Source organism: Vipera ursinii (genome assembly GCF_947247035.1).
Source record: "Vipera ursinii genome assembly, chromosome: 5".
Classification (NCBI taxonomy): Eukaryota; Metazoa; Chordata; class Lepidosauria; order Squamata; family Viperidae; genus Vipera; species Vipera ursinii.
The window spans coordinates 12,329,786-12,350,216 of NC_139518.1; the positions used below are offsets into that span (position 1 = coordinate 12,329,786).

Consider the following 20,431-nt stretch of genomic DNA (forward strand, 5'->3'; position numbering starts at 1 on the left):
GAACAGTTTCTACCCATGTGTACATGCAAGTGGGTAAAAACTTGAATTTTAATGTGAATCTGAATTATAATGCAGTGGCCTCCTAAAAACCAGTTTGTTATGTTAGAGCAATTTTTGGTTTAAGATTGGTCATTGAGCTCTTCATATTTGATAAACTGCAAGAAAACAACAAAGCTCAGAGAGCAACAAGGGCCCCTCATCTCTTTAAGATAGATGTGAAGTGAAGGTGCTCGGGAGCCTAGAAAAAAAGAAAAATATCCTGGAATATTTATAGTTGAAAAGAATGGGTGGGGCATGGATTACCACTGTTCAAGTATTTGAAAGGATGTCACCCAGAAGAAGGTCACAAAGCAAGACATTCAGTAATGCATGTTAGTTATAGAAAGGCAGATTCTGATTGTATGTTGGGAAAAGTGTCATAGCAATAAGAACAGTTGACAGTAGAACCAATTATAAGAGAAGTGGTGGGCTTTTCACTAGATGCCTTTGAGTAGAGGCTCGACAGCCATTTGTCAGAGAGGCTTTATTCTGGCAGCCTACACTGAGCTGAGAGTTGGACTTGATGCCTTAAATGCTTCCTTTCATCTCAATTTGCATTTCCCCCCCAGAAGTGGATGCCATGATTTTTATGTGCATCTCGTTATGCAGGTGTTGTTCCATTTATTCAAATAACACTGCAAGGGCTGCCTTCTTCAATGTTGTCCTGTTCAAATATGTGGAACTGCAGAAAATAATCGGCTTTCTTCGAAAAGAAATGCCACAGAGGGTAGTGATGAAGGGACTGGAACATTAAAACAGTTGAAAGACAGCAGATCATTTACTAAAGAGATACTCATTACTATCACAGACTCTCAACAGTTAACAGTAATCAGAAATCACCAATGAAGCAAATGCATAATAAAACACAATAAAGCTTCCACAATGTCAAATGAATAGTACAATACCAGTAAAATTAATATTGATAAACCAGCAGCAGCATCTCAATTCCCGTAGGCTCTCCATAGAAGTTTAATTTTAAAAGCTTATGGAAAACCATAAACTAGAGTATCAAGGCTAATCTGATTGCCAATGGAAGGCTTTGCCCTATAACAGAGATACCTTACTGAAAAGTACCTGTGGGCCTCAGTTTTTCTGTCTTCAGAACTGCAAAGAACCAAAAACGCTTTATTCTTGGATGTGCAAATTGGATAGATCAATTTCAGCTAGAGAAAACCGTATAAAGACCCTATAAAGGTTAAAAGCAGCACATTGAATTGCACTTGGGAGCTGAGAGGCCTCGAAGCACTAGTCTAACATGGTCCTGTTCATTTTACCAGTCAACACATTGGGGAAGATTGATTTAATTAAAAAGACTGCCTACCTTTCTATCTTGGGGTGTTTGATCCATTGCATATGCAGCAAAGCTTTTCCGTCATGTTGTCATTGCTATACAGATGTTGCTTTCTTTCATGAAAAATGTAAAAACTCGCTTCGTGGAATGAAGAATTCTTCATTGCTGCAGTGGACCTCGGGAACAAAAGCTTCTGCTTTAAAGTTTCTCATGAATAATAATTTTGTGTGTGGTCTACAAAAGATAATTGGATGCATCTAGATCAGGGCTTTTCAACCTTTTCACCCATTGTACCACTTTTAGGATATGGCAACATCCGAGTACCACCAGTCGCCTAGCAAGGTATCCAAAAAAAAAAAAAAAGAAAAGAAAAAAAAGGAAAAAAGTGATGAAATACAATGGCACTGAAAAAAGTGCCCTCCCAAGCCACAGCCGAGCAAGACACCTGCCTGCCTGCCCAGCAGCGCTCTTCTTCCTGTCCGAGGTTTTCATTGTTGTGAGCATTTCTGTTGAGGATTGGCAGCAGGGGTGGGGTGGGGTGATGTTTGGATTTTATTCTCCCTGTCTGCTGGGTGGTTGCAGCAGGTTTTGGTCACTTCACATGACCCTGAGACACTGTGACTGTCATAAATATGAATCAGTTGCCAAGCATCTGATTGTAAATCGCAAGAACCTGGATATGCTGCAACATTCCAGCTGATTGGCGCTTCTTCTGGGCTCAGAAATGCCAGGATCAGCGCCAAACCAGCTGGAGCCTGGCGCTGATCCTGACTCTTCCACTGAGCCCTGACAGCCCTGAAGAAGCGCTGATCCTGGTGCTTCCGCAGAGCCCTGACAGCCCTGCAGCTCCAGCCGTCTCTCGCTCAGGCTTGTGCGGTGCTGCCACTGGTTCAGCTCATTCCCCTCCCCTGCTACCACTTTTCTAGGATGGTCGCATACCACCTGCCAGGTGCCAATGTACCACAGGTGGTACCTGTACCACTGGTTGAAAAGCCCTGATCTAGATGTTTGTTGTTGTTAGTTGCGAAGTCGTGTCCGACCCATCGCGACCCTATGGACAATGTTCATCCAGGCCTTCCTGTCCTCTACCATCTTCTGGAGTCCATCTAGGCTCACGCCTACTGCTTCAGTGACTCCATCCAGCCACCTCATTCTCTGTCGTCCCCTTCTTCTATTGCCCTCAGTCTTTCCCAGCATTAGGCTCTTCTCCAGTGAGTCCTTCCTTCTCATTAGGTGGCCAAAGTATTTGAGTTTTAGCTTCAGGATCTGGCCTTCTAAAGAGCAGTCAGGGTTGCTCTCCTCTAGGACTGACCGGTTTGATCGCCTTGCAGTCCAAGGAACTTGCAGGAGTCTTCTCCAGCACCAGATCTAGATGTTACACAGTTCTAAAGAAGATTCAAAAGGAATACTAGTCATAACTGCATTTTCATGAAAATTAACATCAACTTAACTAGAAAAAAATAACTTGCAGTTACTTTTCATTGTTTTTTATGCAACATTTGGTTTTAAAACATTTGCTTTTAATAATGATTGCAGGTTCCTATATATGCTTTAAAAAATAAATTCCTGAATGTGCATCTCTATATTGTACATGCTCCTAGTTGATATGAATCAGGCAACAGTATGTTGGCCTCCAAGATTAAAGATCCCATAATATTATAATGATATATGAGCTTTGGGCAAAAATAGGATTTGGTTGTATTTGTGACATATGAATCCAAGTGTGTCATATCTGTCTGGTGCTGTCCTTACTGTTTGCAAGGAATGGGATATGTGATGAGTGTGGGTGATAAACCAGTCTGTAGTGTGCCTTTCTTACAAAAAATAATTATGTGAAACAAGTCAAATTACCAAAGCTATGAGTTTAGTATGAATTACATGGTTGAATTAATGAAAGAAAAGCTGATCATAAAAAATGGTGAGATGAAGCTGATGAAAATTTAATATATATGTTAACTGTGATTGAAAGGCAGAAATGTATCTCAGTAGGAATTAGTGTCACCTAGGTTCGTGTGTGATGCGTATAAAAATAAAAATCTCTGTTTGGAGAAGTTCCAACAAATGAGTAAGCACAGAAGAACCAGGTAGAGAAAAGTGGTAAAATGGTTTAAATAATTGTAGGAACCATGGGGTTCAGTGAAAAAATCCTGTTAAGTGACATTAACGGGCGGATGGTAATAAAATTGTCCTGCACTCAATTGGCAGCAGTGCTGGGAATGAAGTACAGGCATTGGACCTTCACTCTCAACCAGCTACTACTTCCAGACCTTGATTTCAGCCCCAGCCTTCAGTTGCCGCTGAAAAATGCTGGCCAACTCTCACACCTCAGCTAGTCACTAGTTTTCCAGACTCCAATTGCCCCGATAGTCCTATGCTCCATATGATCTGTCATGTGTCACGAACCTTCAGCTGCTTTTTCCAGTTGCAGAAGGTATCCGGATGAACCCTTGGCCATATCAGGCTTTTTTCTTGACCCAGTTTCATGCTATTATGGGTGGCATTTCTCAGTGGAAGTGGGGTATTAGGGTTAAAGTTAAGATTTTGGGGTGCGGGCGGGGTAATGGAAGTTAGCTAGGACTGGCCCCAGGCTTCTACTTCAGTCCCAGTGCCCACAAGGGTGCTTCAATGGCCATAGCTTTGGATATAGGTTGTAAGTCCCTTCATTCAACTCAGCCATAACTTTGGACAGTTGCCGAACAAGTGGACATAAGTTGGGGGCTACTTGTAACCAGCTACTCATTGGGGTAAGAGAAATTTTTGATGGAGGTAAAGCATGTTTGACAAAAAATATTTTTTTTTAGTGATAAATGTATTAGGAGTACTTGTAGGCACAATAGCAGTGTGTTGATGTGCCCTACTTATACTCATGATGTCTTACTGTTGAATGAGAATATAAATTATTTGCAGCAAATGTTAATTACCTTGTATGATGCAACGAGGGAATTGTTCTGAAAATTATTGTATCAAAGATTAAGGCAGTTGTGTTTGATAAGGAAAATGAAGGGAGTGATGGCAAAGTTACATTTAAGTGACTGAAAACTGGAACATGTAGAGATAGACCTGTCTCCCTTCATGAAGTGTTTATCAAAGATGGGAAAATAGAAAAAAAATGTAAGAAATGCAAATAATAGAAAAGTGGCCATGTTATGTAGATTCTACATAATATGGCTACTTTTCTATTATTTGCATTTCTTACATTGTAGAATGTGGTCAGAAAATAATGCTAGTTGGAGAAAAAAATGGCTATACGTAAGAATGTCCTTCTGCACCTACTGTATTATGTGGAAGTGAGAATCAGTTACATAGGAAGAAATAAAAGTCAAATGCAGTGAAGATGCAATTTTTAAGAAGTATATGTTAAAACAAGAAGAGATAGAAAGGCTTCAAGAGAATGAATGACCCATTAAAAACACAGCATGTTGAAGTGGTTTGGTCATTCAGACAGAATGGGATTGAATTGCAAAACACAAATGTATATTAAGGAAATGTACAGTTAGAAATGAACTTTCTGACGAACAAAAAAAAAACGTGCAGTGACAGAATGAACGGGTTGAGAATGGAAAGACTGAAAAACTCATGGTTGTCTGGAATTGGCAATAGCCTAACACAAACAGGTGACAACTCAAAGAAGGTAAGACAATCTGTGGACATGATGATCAAAGCATGAATAGTTTGCAAGCGTACAAAAATAATAAGGGAAGGCGTGGTGATTGGGGTTGCTAAACTCAACTATTCTTATTTGATAATTCATTTGGCGTATGATTTTTATCATTTTTCTGCATTTTGCATAAACCTGTTTACCTAAGTACAGGTAGTCCTCAACCTATGACCACAATTGAGCCCCAAATTTCTGTTGGCTCAGTGGGTTAGGACGCTGAGCTTGTCGATCGGAAGGTCGGCAGTTTGGTGGGTCGAATCCCGAGTGCCGCGTAACAGAGTGAGTGCCTGTTACTCGCCCCAGCTTCTGCCAACCTAGCAGTTCGAAAGCACGTCAAAATGCAAGTAGAAAAATAGGGACCACTACGGTGGGAAGGTAACAGCGTTCCGTGCGCCTTTGGCGTCTAGTCATGCCGGCCACATGACCACAGAGACGTCCTCGGACAAGTGCTGGCTCTTCGGCTTTGAAACGGAGATGAGCACCGGCCCTTAGAGTCGGAAACGACTAGCACGCATGTGCGGGGGAACCTTTACCTTTACCTTAAGTGAGGCAGCTGTTAAGTGAATTTTGCCTCATTTTATGACCTTTTTTGTCCATAGTTGTTAAGTGAATCACTGCAGTTTTTAAGTTAGCAACATGGTTGTTAAGTGAATCTGGCTTGCCCATTAGCTTTGCTTATCAGAACGTCACAAAAAGGTGACCTCATAAACTCAGGACACTGGAACCATCGTAAATATGAGTCATTTGCCAAGTGTCTGAATTTTGATCACATGGGGATGCTCCAGTGGTCGTAAGTGTGAAAAATGGTCAGGTCACTTTTTTCAATGCCATTGCAATTTCAAATGGTCACTAAATAAACTGTTGTAAGTCAAGAACTACCTGGGTAGGCACACAAGATATTTTTATGAAACTAAATTAAAGAGCAAGCTGTTGGTTAAAACAAACACATTACAGGGTAAGATATTTTTTACATTTTAAGCACGTCTGCTTAGAAATAAGTCTGAATTACTGTTAAATTTATTCTTAAGTAAAAATAAAACCTTTATTAAACTAAGAACTAGATTCGCTAAAAGGCTAAACTGTATTTTTATTAAATCCTTCAATTCTGAAGCTGTGAAACACAAAGCAATAAAAGAAAGAATGGAGCTGCCGAGAAAGCAATGCAAAACAAATACATAAATAAGCTTTCGTGTGTCTTATTAGGTGAAATTAGGAAACTAGATCTAACATAGAATTGCAGTGTTTTAGTGAAATACCTTAGAGATGCATAGGTATTCTGATATATTCTTCAGAACGCTAATGATATATATGAGATAATTTGACAAGATTCTTTTTAAAATTCCTTCACATAGCACTCAGACATCTGTGCTTGGATATGTACCATATTTTAATTTCACAATAAAAGAAAATAGCAAAATGCAAACTCAGCCATCCATTAATCTTTCCTTGTAGACATACAATCTGCTTAGAAGGATTTTTAGTGAAAAGTAGGACATGACCATAAGATGCACGGGTTACTTTTAATTCAGCGAAAGAACTGTCCTGAAACAGATAGTAGTACACTGTATCTAACATTTGCAAATAATTTGTATTCTCATTCATGTACAAGTATGTCTCCAATCAGGCTAATAATGTGTCTGTTAACATTCAGGAAAGGGGATTTAAGAAAAAAAAATATTAGGCGGAAAAATACATGTTTTATAAGCTGTACAAACTCCCATTTTTATTATATATTTTTTATAACTTATTAAATTAGTTTGCAACCTATCTCACCATAGGCTTCAGAGTGTTGGTTATCTATACATGTAGTCCTTGACTTACAGTCATTCATTTAGTGACTGTTTGAAATTAAAATGGCGCTGAAAAAAATGAGTTATGACAGTTATTCACACTTACGACCATTGAAGCGTTCCCATGGGCACTGCAGCCATCATAAACATGAGACCGTTGCCAAGGGTCCAGATTTTGTGCTGCTACGCTCGTGAATGTGAAAAATGGTCATAAGTCACTTTTTCAGTGTCATTGTAAGTTTGATTGGTCACTAAACGAATGATTGTAAGTCGAGAACTAGCTGTAATAGATTCCCCAGTGTGAAGTATTTCTACCTTTTCTGTAACTTATTATCCGTGATTGGGGAGCTCTGTAACTTATTATCCGTGATTGGGGAGCTTATGAAATGCAGCTGGTAGCTCCAGCCAATAGGAGATGTATTTCAGCAACCTCTGGAGTGTCGCATACTTTATTGTGAAACTATGCAATAAGACTAAATCTCCTCAAGCCATTGAATGTAGGATTAGTGGACTATTGTGTTTTCTTGCTTGTTTTAATTGATTTCTGGTTCGTTTCCCTTTCCTTGTCCTTTAGATATTTCTAAATAGCATTTGTTTTTGTTTAGGTCAGCATTTTGGAGAACTGTCTAGGGTTTATATATATCGATTCATATTTTTGTCTTCCTCTAAGTGATTATCATTGTAAAATTGTATGCTTGACAGCTGATTTTGAAAATGTGTTGTGCCAGATATTTTTCTTTCTTTGGTGCGGGATGCGAGCCCTTTGCTACCACCTCTGGGTTCTCATCCTTATATTTTGCTTTTCTAGGAGGCTTTGGAATGTGACAAATCTTAAGGTTAGTCATTATGTTAATTATGGGTTACATGAGTTTAGAAAAACAGAATGTCCCCTCTTGGTACCACCTGATATGATTTCTGTCAATTAGTTGAAGGAAGATCCATCAGAGCAGAAAAAAAAAGTTGTTTAATTCTGTCTCTGATGAACTACTCTATGGAAACCAGAATAGAAACCAAGCAAGGTGAGAAAGTGAGGGGGATCAAGCTGTTGAGTTACCATGGTGATATTATATAGGATGAAGCACTCATCTCCCGATTAATGAACTGCCAATTCCTTCTTGTAGGTGTGAGGCTTTAGTGATGAATATTTACTGTACGTAGGCCAATATTTGCTGGAAACATCCTGTAAAATTGAGTGGCAGAGTTGTAATTATATTATTGAATACATGTTCAGACATAGACATCTGACAAGATTAAGCCATCCCTTTCCTATCTTAAATACACACTTTTGAATGAAAATTGATTTAAGCACAATCTGGATTTATTGTATTAAGTTATCAACCCTTTTCTAAGATTTTCTGTATGGTTACCACCATCTGAACACGTCTTTATTTCTCACATAGTTTAAATATTAACTTCTAGTTTGTTCAGTTGTTGAAACTAAAAAATACATAATGCATAGTGGCACACACACAATATAAATAATCTTTGAAATGATAGCTAATAAATATGCTGCAGATGAAGCCTGGTTATTTACAGAGCTCAAAAGTCAGTGAAAGTGATCAAGCCATGTTCTTTCATCTTTTAAGTCTTATTGTGATGAAATCCGTGTTTCTTTTACAATCTGTTTTAAACTTGTAATTTTTTTCCAGCTAAAGATTGGTATTATAAACTGTGTGTGTGTGTCTATATCTATATCCATACATACACCCACACGCATTCATATGTCTGTGTGTGTTATCTCTATCCATACACCCGTGTGTGTGTGTGTGTGTGTATGTAGATCTAGAGTCTCGGGTTTCTTCCCGCGTTCCTTTCATCTTCAGAAAGTTGTGGCGACGTTTCGACGAAATCCCATCCGTCATCATCAGGCCGGAGTGTTCCTCCTGCTGCTTCCAGGAGCAATGCGTGGTCTGGCTGTTCCTTTCCTTCCAACTGCCGGTGGGGCTGTGTTCTGACTGGGAGGAGGCGTGGCTGCTTTCTGATTGGGTGGGGGTGTCCTCCGACTGGGTGGAGGCGTGGTTGTCTTCTGATTGAGTGGAGGCGTGGCTGTCTTCTGATTGCCTCCAACCAATCAGAAGACAACCACGCATCCACCCACGCATTGCTCCTGGAAGCAGCAGGAGGAACACTCCGGCCTGATGATGACGGATGGGATTTCGTCGAAACGTCGCCACAACTTTCTGAAGATGAAAGGAACGCGGGAAGAAACCCGAGACTCTAGATATATATATAAAATAAACTCTTCTGTCTGTAGCTTTCAATTGGATGAAATAGTGTCTCATAGGGAACTTAAAGAATGCATCCAAACTCCAGTGGGATGAAATTTGGCAAAGTTGTGGCCACTTCAAATGTCACCACAGTCAGCCATGGTCCCATGATCATCATTTCCAACGCTCTCTGCCAGCTTCCCCACAAGCAATGTCAATCCAGAAGTAGAGACTTTAGATAGAGCCTCATTAAAGCAAACTATTCCTTCCCAGGCTTTGCAAAGTACACTACTGTTGCTGCAGTCTAAAATTACATTTGTTCTGTTTTGTAGCAGTATGATACTGCTAATTCTGTTTGCAGTCCACAATTATTCTGAGATCTTTGTATAAATACTCTCAGCAAGCCAGGCATCTCCTACACTATGTGGTTCAATTTTAAATGAGCTATTTTGGATTTTTCAGTACTAACGTTTTATTCTGTAATTTTTAGCCCATATCTGTAATATGCCAAGATAGTTTTGAATTTTTATTTTTTTCGTTCCAGGCTGTTCATTATCCTATTTAATTTTGTCAGGTGCAAATTTGGTAAGCACTCCTTCCATCTATATTTCCAAGTAATTATTTTTTTAATTTTTATTTATTTTATTTATTTGTTAAATTTGTTTCATCCCCATCTCACCGCTTACAAGGCTTACAAGGTGAAAAGCAATAAAAACGATCATATAGATACAGAGATGGATGGATGGATGGACAGAGATAAAGATATGCAATAAAAATATGGATTACAATGAAAATTGTGGCTAAAAGATGGGGAGGGAGGAAACATGATTTTATTGCATTTTACAGTTGTTGGCTAGATTGAGCTGAATTCAACATCACAAACTTATGGACATAGTATCCAGACCAGGGTTGGGCAACTGTGGCCCCTTTACAATCTGTGGACTTCAACTCTCAGAATTCTGGGATTTGAAATCCATAGGTCATAAAGGGATCACATCTCCTCACCCCTTATCCAGACTAATGATAGTGACAGGTTGATTTTGTAGGTGAGAAGATGAGAATGAGAAACTCATTGTGCCCAGGAGTAGATTCCTACTTCTAACTATTTACATTTTTAGACTGCTACTCTTGAGTATGAGCTGGGCCTTCCCCCAAGTGCATCATTGGCTTCTGGCCCCGCTGAAATAAAAGAGGAAGAGGAAGGAAAATTAAATAAAAGAGGAAGGAAAATTAATAAATGCTTGGAGGCCCATTTTCTTTACTAGTTTCCAAATATAGTCTTTACTACAATTCCTGACTTTTAATTCTGATGACAGCAGCTTGAGTATATTCATTGTATTTACGTAAAAAAGTTATGCTAAATCCCTGTTGCCATTCCAAATCAATATAATGCTTTATTTCAGAGTCCTTGGATTGCTACATCCTCCAGGGTTCTCTAGCACTCTCATAATTCCTAGAAAATATCAGTAGGAAAAGTCTAGTACGTTTCTCTGGATTAGGGATGGAGAAGGAGAAGAGGAAAACACAGGACAAGGAAAAAAACCAGCATTGCATTTTTAAGAAATTGGGAGGCTAGGTGGCAATTGAAAACAGGATGTGGCAGGGGGCTTACATATTGCATATGTGTGGGACATAGTACACTAATTACTTGTGAGTTTTTAAGTTAATTTGTGACCAACTAAATGGCTTTTTAAAATTTATGGCTATGTACACTTAAATGCACACTTTATTAATTGAACAGATGTATGCATTAGCTTTCCTCTATGAATTCAAGGCAGTGTACATAACACACAGCCCTCTAATTTTCATTTGTAGAATTGTGAAATTTGTGGTGTAGTTAGGGCTGAGGGATTATGTCTTGGCTAGATTTTCAGTACTTTAAGATTGAATCTCCCTGATCCTTAGTTTAACCCTCTGACACTCAAATCAAAGGTGATGCTTGGGGTGACATAATTATTCTTAAAAGCGCAGCCTCTTTTTGTGTCAATTTTTGAGGTCACAGAGGCAGTGCAAAAATCAGATGTTTTCTCTTGCTGCTTCGAAAATCATGCAAGAAAGGGGTGTGCTTTTGTGCAGGTTTCAGAGGGTCTACGACAGCTCGGCACACCTAACTCGCCACGGCCAACTTACCGCAGCCAACTCGCTACAGCCAATTTGCCATGGTGAACTCGCCATGGGACAACTCGCCACGGGACAAGAATTACACTAATATTGAAGAAATATTGGAATAGAATCATTAAAGAAAAGGTGCCAAAGGAGGGACAAAGTGAAATGTGAATGACAAAAATTAATATATATTTTTAAAAATATTTTAAATAATTAAATTGAATGGTTGAATTGCCCTGTGGCGAGTTATCCCGCGGTGAGTTGGCTGTGGTGAATTGGCTGCGGCGAGTTGGCTGCGGCGAGTTGTCCCATTCAGAAACTGCAGAGGTTGCAGAAGAACATTTTTCGAAACTGTTTCAAGAGTAAAGGCCTCACGCAGCCCAGAGCAGCCTCAGGTAGGCCACAGGGGCCTGTCAACTGAAAGAACAGCATCTGAAAGTAAGGAATGTGTGGCAAACTGTACACCTTGGGTAACGGCATGAGGCGGCCTTTTTAAGTGGCAGCAGTGAGGCTAGGGCTGAAATAAAGGATCAGACCTCTACTTGTCAGGGTCAGCCTTGGTGCTACTGTTGATAACCACTGTTCAAGGTGGCCTAGATGGGTGGAAGGGAGTAGATAGACAATCGTTTCCTTTTTTTCTTCAGGGAGGTGGGTGTGACACATCAGCAGAGTCAAGTTAGGCATTTTCTGAATTTTTGACACGCTAAGCCCAAAAGATTCTCCTTCGCTGATATAAGACTATAATCACTACAGTTAATGTTAAGTGAGGTAAAAAAAAAGATTGACAATGTTCAAAGATGGCCGGTATGGTGTAAAGTAAAATTATGGTAAGAGCAGGGCTTTTTTTGTCATAGAACGCTAAGAGACAAGAAATGCGACACTGGAAATAATTCAGCATGTTGTGATTCAGCTGAGTGCCTCCCTGCCTTCTGGAGGGAGCTGAGTTTAATAAAAATGTGTGTCCCTTGAAAAGTTCCACTAGATACTCGAAAGCTAAAAATGGAAGCCAAGACCACTTTTAAAATATGTCTTCCAACCAGCTTCTTCTACCTTCCAGAGGTGGTTGGAGTATTAGTTGTAGCTGCTAGACCATAACGAGGACTGTACTGATAAGTGTTAAGCATAGCTTTTAATCAGAGTGTATATGAAAAGAGGTTGTGGCTTATAAGGGCACTTATGTGCATAAAATCTATTTCCCCAGGAGAATAGGAAGTGATGAATTTGTTGTATAGAATTAAAAAAAAATCCAAAGTAAGGATTGTCCTTCTGATCTTGATATAAAAACCCACCCTTGTTTTCCTTTCTTCTGTCTATAAAGGTTTTATTTACTGTCTACACTTCCACTACTGGGATGGCATTTCCCATAATTTCAAGAGAATTGTTTGTGCTAATAGGAGTTGTAGTCCAAAACCTCTGAGAATCTTATATGTGTTGAATTACATGTTAGAACTATATGCATAATGCAGGTATAAGTAAAGGTAAAGGTTCCCCCGCACATGCATGCTAGTCGTTTCCAACTCTAGGGGCCGCTGCTCATCTCCATTTCAAAGCTGAAGAGCCAGTGCTTGTCCAAGGACGTCTCCGTGGTCATGTGGCCGGCATGACTAGACGCCAAAGGCGCACGGAACGCTGTTACCTTCCCACCGGAGTGGTCCCTATTTTTCTACTTGCATTTTTATGTGCTTTCGAACTGCTAGGTTGGCAGTGCAGGTATAGAAACATAGAAACCTGACAACAGAAAAAGATCCAGTGGTATACCAAGTCTTTCCTATGAGGTTTGTTGTTTGTTTTCTTTTTAATACATTATTTTTTATTTGTAATTATTAATTTTAATTTTAAATATATCACTATTGTTTGTACTTATGTAGTAGCTTTAAACTTCAAAATCCATTGAAATGGTTGAACCAGTTAATACTGTGGTTTATTTTTGTTTCCCAAATGCTGGTCTTTGTTTGAGCCTTCTCCATGGGAAATAGCTACATCTACATTATGTCATTTGCAACCTTCCTAGCCCACTTCTGACAAGCGAAGTCAGCGGGGGAAGCCAGATTCGCTTAAGGCAGGAGTCTTCAAACTTGGCCCTTATATGACTTGTGGACTTCAACTCCCAGAATTCCTCAGCCAGGCATGCTGGCTAAGGAATTCTGGGAGTTGAAGCCTACAAGTCATAAAAGGGCCAAGTTTGAAGACCCCTGGCTTAATTAAGATCTACATGATTCACTTAACAGTTGTGGCAAAAAAGATTGTACAATTATGCACAACTCACTTAACAAGGGAAACTTGCGTAGCAATGGAAATTATAGCCCCAATTTTGATCCTAAGTTGAGATCTACCTTTATACCTGGATGATACCAGCCTGGGTATATAACACAAGTAAAACAATCCAAGCCTAGGCTTGCCTAAACACATTATTTTGAGGAGGAGTATTTTGGGGAAAAAAACACAGTGACATTTCCCTTCATTTTTTTGGTGATGAAATAGCATAGTCTGAAAAATAGCCTATAGCCTAGAGAGAACGAATATATCAGTCATCTGTTTCTTCACTCCTGAGTATAATGAAAACATCATTCCCATTTTGATGCCTGCAAATGAAGATTGGATTCTAACTTTAGCTTTAGGGATGAGAAACCAACCAGAAGGTGCTGAATTACAACTCCCAATCCAAATCACCATTGGTGGAAAATGCATAAAGTTGTAACTAAGCAACTTTTTCAAAGTCATTATTTCCTTACCATTATGCCAAAGTGAAATGGAAATGGAAGTGAGTAGGTTTCTTCTGGGCATTAGTTGAATCTGAGTAGATGAAATAGGACAAGAAATTGTGCCCAGATCTTCTGATTGAAATCCTTTTCTGTCTTTGGAGACTATAGATATCTCATTATTCCCCCCTTCCCCCCTTCTGTACAGTCATCCTGAAAGAATAGGAAAGAAGGGGGATCATGAAATTTCAATAGTTAATTTCTGGCAAAATCCCTAGTCCGTGCTTGCTACTATAGAGAAAAGTTAAAAGAGTTTTTAAATAGCTATGTGCAAAAAAGCTGTCAGCCAGAAAGTCTGCAGTTCCACACACATTGTGCATTTTGAGAGAAGATTTCTGTAAATTACACTATGTCTTAAGGAAAACAAAGTACTGTGCTTACATTTGTAAGATACCTTTTCTAAGAATTAACATTTGAATAATCCACTATAGTCCAGTTCATTGGGCTGATTTAACATAGAATCCTGCAGGAGAAGTGGCCATTTAATTAACTGAATCCAAATGCCTGCTCAGTGTAGAAATCCAAATATTGCACAATCTGACAGATTGCTGTTTGGCTCTGATATTTATATTCATAATTACCATGCCATCCAACCCACCTGTGTTTAACAGAAGCAAAGAAACACAGTGAACCCATGAGTTAGTTATTTCAGGAAACTAAGGTGCAGACAGAGAATGAGGTGGCTGGATGGAGTCACTGAAGCAGTAGGCGTGAGCTTAAATGGACTCCAGAAGATGGTAGAGGACAGGAAGGCCTGGAGGAACGTTGTCCATAGGGTTGCGATGGGTCGGACTCAACTTCGCAGCTAACAACAACAACAATGCATATTTGACTAATCAAGGAGAGAAGCAACTTGGAATTGAGGAAATTGTAACAGTGAGGACAATTAACCAGTGGGACAGCTTGCTGTCAGAAGTTGCTGTTTCATCCTGGAGGTTTTTAAGAAGAGACTGGACATTCTCTTGCCTGAAATGGTGTAGGGGGTTGGAGTAGAAGACCTCCAAGGTCCTTCCAGTTCTGTATTGATTGATTGAAGAGTCATACTAACTCAAAGAAAAAAAGTATGTAGCTCTTGGTATAACGTTGTTCTGGTAGAACACATCTACCAAGCCACCAACACTTTCTTGTTGGATATGACACTGCAATAGCTCTTAAGGTTTTTCCTTTCTTTCTTGTTTGCTTTTTTGTTGTCATCACTTAATAGCTGCTATGTGAATTCTTCCGATTTTTAATATATCCCAAGCAGCAGTTTTTTTTGTTCTACTTGGCAACCTTCCTAAGCCTCAACAACTGCTGAGTTTTATTTTCCTGATCCCATCTCTACACTTCTGGACTAGATACTGGTCCTTTTGCTTAGTGACTTGTCCTCTATTCTATCTCTTGAAAAATATCTTTTTTAATTTACAGATCTCCCAAGAGTTATGTTTAGCCAGAATGGCTTCCTTTGCTCGACTTGAGGCAACTGTGAAGCTTTTTGAGCTCTTTTCAAAATACAACTTCGACTACATGCGGCTTAAATTTCCCTTAAAAGCAAGAACATCAGCATTACAGCGACGCTTTCCCCAATGTTTTTTTTTTCCTTCCACTTTTTCAATATTTTGAGAACTAGTCGTGTTAGTTTAAAGAAAAGCATTGTTTGCTGAGCTTGGCCATTCACAGTGGGTGTCATTAAATGCTGCTTTATAGAAGGCAAATTTCTACGTTCACCATCTTCTCCAGCATATAGGATGTTCCCTGTCTTTTTGGAAGAAGTAGACACATTTATGAATAAGCCATCGATTAGACTTGATTTGATTTATCTATTCATTCAGTTTGTATGGCTACCCAACTAAGCAAATTACTCTGGGTGCAAACAATAAAATAAAACAAAACAAAATAAATAAACAATTCCAATAACAGATAACAAAAATTATAATGCACACAGCCAAGATATCACAATATCACAATCAACAGTTACTAGCATAGCCAGGAGAGGGGTCCCTTCACACGCTTGGGGCCCCCAGATCTGACCCCTGAATAATGGCCAGTAGGTTAACCTCCAGAGGAACAAAGTTTCATAGGGTGGACACGATTGAAAAGCTAAGTGGCTGACATGACCTGGAACATATCCATGCTGCTGTACTACATTTTCTAACACATAATGAGGTCCTTATGGAATCCAAGCACATTTTTAAGGAAAAGATTATAATGGAAGATTATAATGGAAGATGGGGAGTCATCAAGTGAGACTTGAAAGGGTGGATATCACTTGGGGGATTTTAGTATTGTGACAGTGTGCCTGAATTCACATAATGCACTCAATCACACAGTAAGCCAAATAACTATGGTTAAAACTAAGCACACTTTGCACGTGGCGCTAACACACAGCTAGATCTTTAACATGTATTGTGTTGAAACTGGTCTTTGTAGTTCTCTTTAAAAAATGATTGAACTACCTCATCTGTATTAACATCCTGCATAGAAGAGAGAAAAGGGGAATGCCAGAACTTTGTAATTTCTCAGATTTCTGCTGCTATTAAGATTTACTGTTTAATTTTGTATGTCTTGGGTCTCTGTAGATTGGCTAGTCACAGTGCAACCTGTCTGTTCAAGCTCTCTACAAGGAGCTTTTGAGAAACAGCAGAAAAGGGAGAATTCTTTGGCTCCAATTTAATAGAATGATTGTTGAATGAGATGAGTGGCTTGTATACAGCAAAGAAAGAAAGAAATAGAATATAACAGTGTCTGGCTTCATGTAAATGATTCTAAGATGCATTTTTTTTTGCATCAAGCTTGCAAAATATAAAGGCTTCTGGTGGGCTCATCCTTCTAAATTGGGAGAAGTTGTAAGACTAAACATCTGCTTCCTTAGGTACAGTTTTTTGTATATATAAGGGTCAGCTTCATCTTCTGTGGCGATTCATCAGTAAATTAGTTATGTTTCATATAAGTTCATAGATGATAGCATGTCAAACATGTTGTATTGACAAAATTGTTCCTTGTATTAGTTAAAAATAATCACCTGCCATAATACACAAAATAATACAAAAGCACATGATCTGCTGTTTGTCCACTTATATTTCTTCTCCTGGTGCATTGCAAATCTTGCAAGAAACACATGCACTGCTAATTATTATGTGTGCTTATAAGATGGCAATCTTTTAAGGTGTCCTTCAAACATATTTTGTGAATTAAGAATGCCCCCAAACTTGCAGGTTTATGTCATGTTACCTTAAAACACAAGCTTTCTAAAAACATTTTCACAAGTATTTAATTTAGGAAGACCATGAATGATTGCTCGGTTTTCTCTTAGGCACTCACTATGTGCTTAGAATTATAGATATCTCTAACCCAATAACTCCCATCTGACTTATTGGGATCTGTATTAGAAAGATATTTACTTTCTAATTTATTTCATTATTTGACTGGTTTACTAGAGTGATACTATGTACTGTGTTTATTTAAATACAGTAAAATCTATGCCAAAAATGTAGAAATACAAGAATTAAAAAAAACAAAGGATCACGTAATGATCAGTTAACCTGTTAGCATCAGCTCATCTCTGAAAGTCTCTAGGCAAACCCCAAATTTCCTGGGTAGGGGGATGGGGGAGAAAAGCATTTTCACAGTGTGGATCATCACAAAAAAAGCACAGTTACAAATCTCTTCCATACCCAGAGACATAAAAAAAAAGATTGTGTCACAACAAATTGTCCAGAGACTTTTGAACAGGTGGGCCAACACTGGGCAGAGAAGACATTGATGAAGGTACCTTAGTGTTAAGTCATCTTCTGCCTAAAGATCAAAACTAGCAAAAACTACTGAATTGTACCAGGAAGCTATTAATGGCAGTGCAGGGTATAATGTACGGGTATAATGAACTCATCTACAGTATACCAGTATTCAGTACACAGTATACAAATACACCCAACAACTGGGCTATGTTCTGGATTGGTTGAAGCTTCTGAATAATCTTTAAAGCCAACTCCATATTGAATATCATGTGTCCATGTGGGTAGTCATGAGGACACGAATTACTGCTTCAAGGCCCTCTCATTCCCTATAAGATTGCATTGTGTTTGCTGGACACACACACCCCACAACCACCATCTGCACTTGCCTAACTAGAAGTACCCAGGAATTCGGAAGTGCCCCAAAGTCACAGTTCTTCTGAGAGTTGTGTCATTTGTCCAGAACAGAGCATAAAATGCTTTTAATACTGATCTTGCCACCTCCCAGTTTGAAAGAGAAGAAAAGACGTCACTGTGAACTCTTAACGAAGCAATTGTTTAGGCCGTATCAATATCATCACATCTTGACTACGTGTACTTAGTGACACAAAGACTGTGCGCTTAATCCTGCTATTGGACAAGGTAGACATTTTTCTTGGGACGCTGGACAAAATTATTCTGAGATACTGAGCATGACATTTAGAGCAGAACTCAATGACCATTTTAGTACTGATGATGATTGTCTTGAGTGCCGGTGAGTTAATTAAATTTGTAAGTTGCTAGATAAATTTGTATTTCATGGATTAGGGGTACTAATTATATCATTTTTAAATGGACAAAATTGTTCTGTACCAGCCTGCTACTGGCCCTGCAGAAAAGGCAGGGACAACCCCTTTTACAAGAAGGCAAGAGGCTGGAATTACGCCTGCCAAATTTATTGCTACAAAAATAAATAGAACAAGACACAAACCAAGAAACAGGAGCTTTTCAAGCCGTTGCCTTCAGCAAACCAGCCCTCCCATGCATTCCCCCTTAAATACAGTTCAGGGCGTGGCTTCTCTCTGGCTCCTTCCGAGGAGCCCCATTGCCTTCCTCTGTTTACTCCTGATTGACTGCCTCCTGCGTCGGGCGTCCTTGAACAGGGCCAGCTGTGGGTCATCTTCATCCATGCTGTCAGGCTCACACAGCTGCGTCGTGACCAGGTGAGAGGGGCCTGGCTGAGGGCTCTCATCAAGCTGTCCAACCCCCTCAGCAAGCTCTTCAACACCCCCCTCCTCCTCTTCCTCTGAGTCGTCCGACCCAACTGCCGAACCCACAGGCTGACCCTGAATCACAACAAAAATCTTACCAGTTTGCAATAAATGTTACATAGGATAGACCAGGGGTAGGCAACCTTGGCTCTTTTATGACTTGTGGACTTCAACTCCCAGAATTCCTGAGCCAGCCATGGGGTAGACCAAGTAATTCACCTCTTGTGTTATTATCAGCTTTCCATTTGTTTATGGTGTGTATGTAAGTCAGATAAATTGGGGGGGGGCTGAAAACACCATGTGAAATGAGTCCATTTAGTACTTTAGTACTTCTGGACATTGTTCTCTTGGTTTCACAGTCTAGTTTTATGCTTAATGAGCACTTAGACTTATATACTGCTCGGTAATATGATTGGAACCAGAATTTCTATTGCTAAGTAATGAGATTGTTAAGTGAGCCATGCCAATTTTTATGGCTTTTTATTTTTGGCTATGGTTGCAGTTGTTAAGTGAATCACACAGCCATTAAGCGTATCCAGCTTTCCCTGTTGACTTTGCCTGTTGGAAGCTAGCTGGGAAGACCACAAATCACAAATATGTGACCCTTGGATGCTGCAACCATTGTAAATGCATGCCAGTTGCCAAGGCCTGAATTTGTTTGATGTGACTGGGTATACTGCAATGGTTGTGTGAGGACTGGCTGTCAATCATTTTTTTTCAGTGTTGTAACTTCGAACAGTCACTGAATAGTTGTAAGTCAAGAACTACCTATAAAAGATCAGACAACGATGTCATTTCATGTCCTGCTTTCCTATTTAGATAAAAACAGCTTTGTGGTCCTGTTTTATTGTATTCATTCCAATGAGAATAATTTGCAGTATTTATCCGGAGAAAGTAACACCAGCTGCCTGCAATTAGTGCAGGTTCGCATCCCACCAGGCTCAAGGTTGACTCAGCCTTCCATCTTTCCGAGGTAGGTAAAATGAGGACCCAGATTGTTGGGGGCAATTAAGCTGACTTTGTAATAATGCCGCTGGGGGGGGGGGGGGCGAAAGCCCTAATAAGCAGGCATATACATAGAATGAAGGCTATTGCTAAGCACATTGATTTGTGCTTTAGAATTGTAAGTCGCCCTGAGTCTTCGGAGAAGGGCGGGATATAAATGGGATTTTTTAAAAAAAGCTATTCCAGTGTAAGTTGATCTTTACAGGGAAACATTTTCCCAGCTCTTTTTTTGTTTTTTTGTTTTTTGCTGTGTGGCCTTCCGATTATTTTTTTTCCTGTGGCTTTGCAGCTTCAGCTGATGACAATTCTTATTGTGTCATCACATTGAAGCTTTTTTTTTAAAAAACAAAAACAAAACAACAACAACAAGGTAATGAGCATCTGGATATTCTCCAATGAAAGCTGTACACAACTACTTAAGGCTGCCTCAATAATTGAATGAGTAAATTGGCATAAATAAATAAATTAGCATACACTTAGCACAAAGGATCATGATATTTTATATTAAGTCAGTAACACTTGTCAGATAAGATAATTCTGTAAGAATGGTGAATTGGCCACTATCTGCAATGCTAACACTGTAGTCATTTCTCTGTGTGTGTTCCTTTCCCACTGT

At 39.4% G+C, this 20,431-nt stretch overlaps 1 protein-coding gene across 3 annotated transcripts in view; it reads left to right on the forward strand.

The window, feature by feature from the left end:
- Positions 1–20,431, forward strand: part of TBL1XR1 (TBL1X/Y related 1) — a 237,376-nt gene that overhangs the window by 84,059 nt on the left and 132,886 nt on the right. Inside the window, exon 1 of one of the 3 annotated variants that reach the window (XM_083363592.1) lies at positions 1,100–1,826. The exons of the other annotated variants lie outside the window; for them this stretch is intronic. The gene's annotated coding sequence lies outside the window, so the exon portion shown is untranslated. Of the gene's footprint in view, positions 1–1,099; positions 1,827–20,431 lie in introns of those variants that run through there. 3 annotated transcript variants of the gene reach the window in all.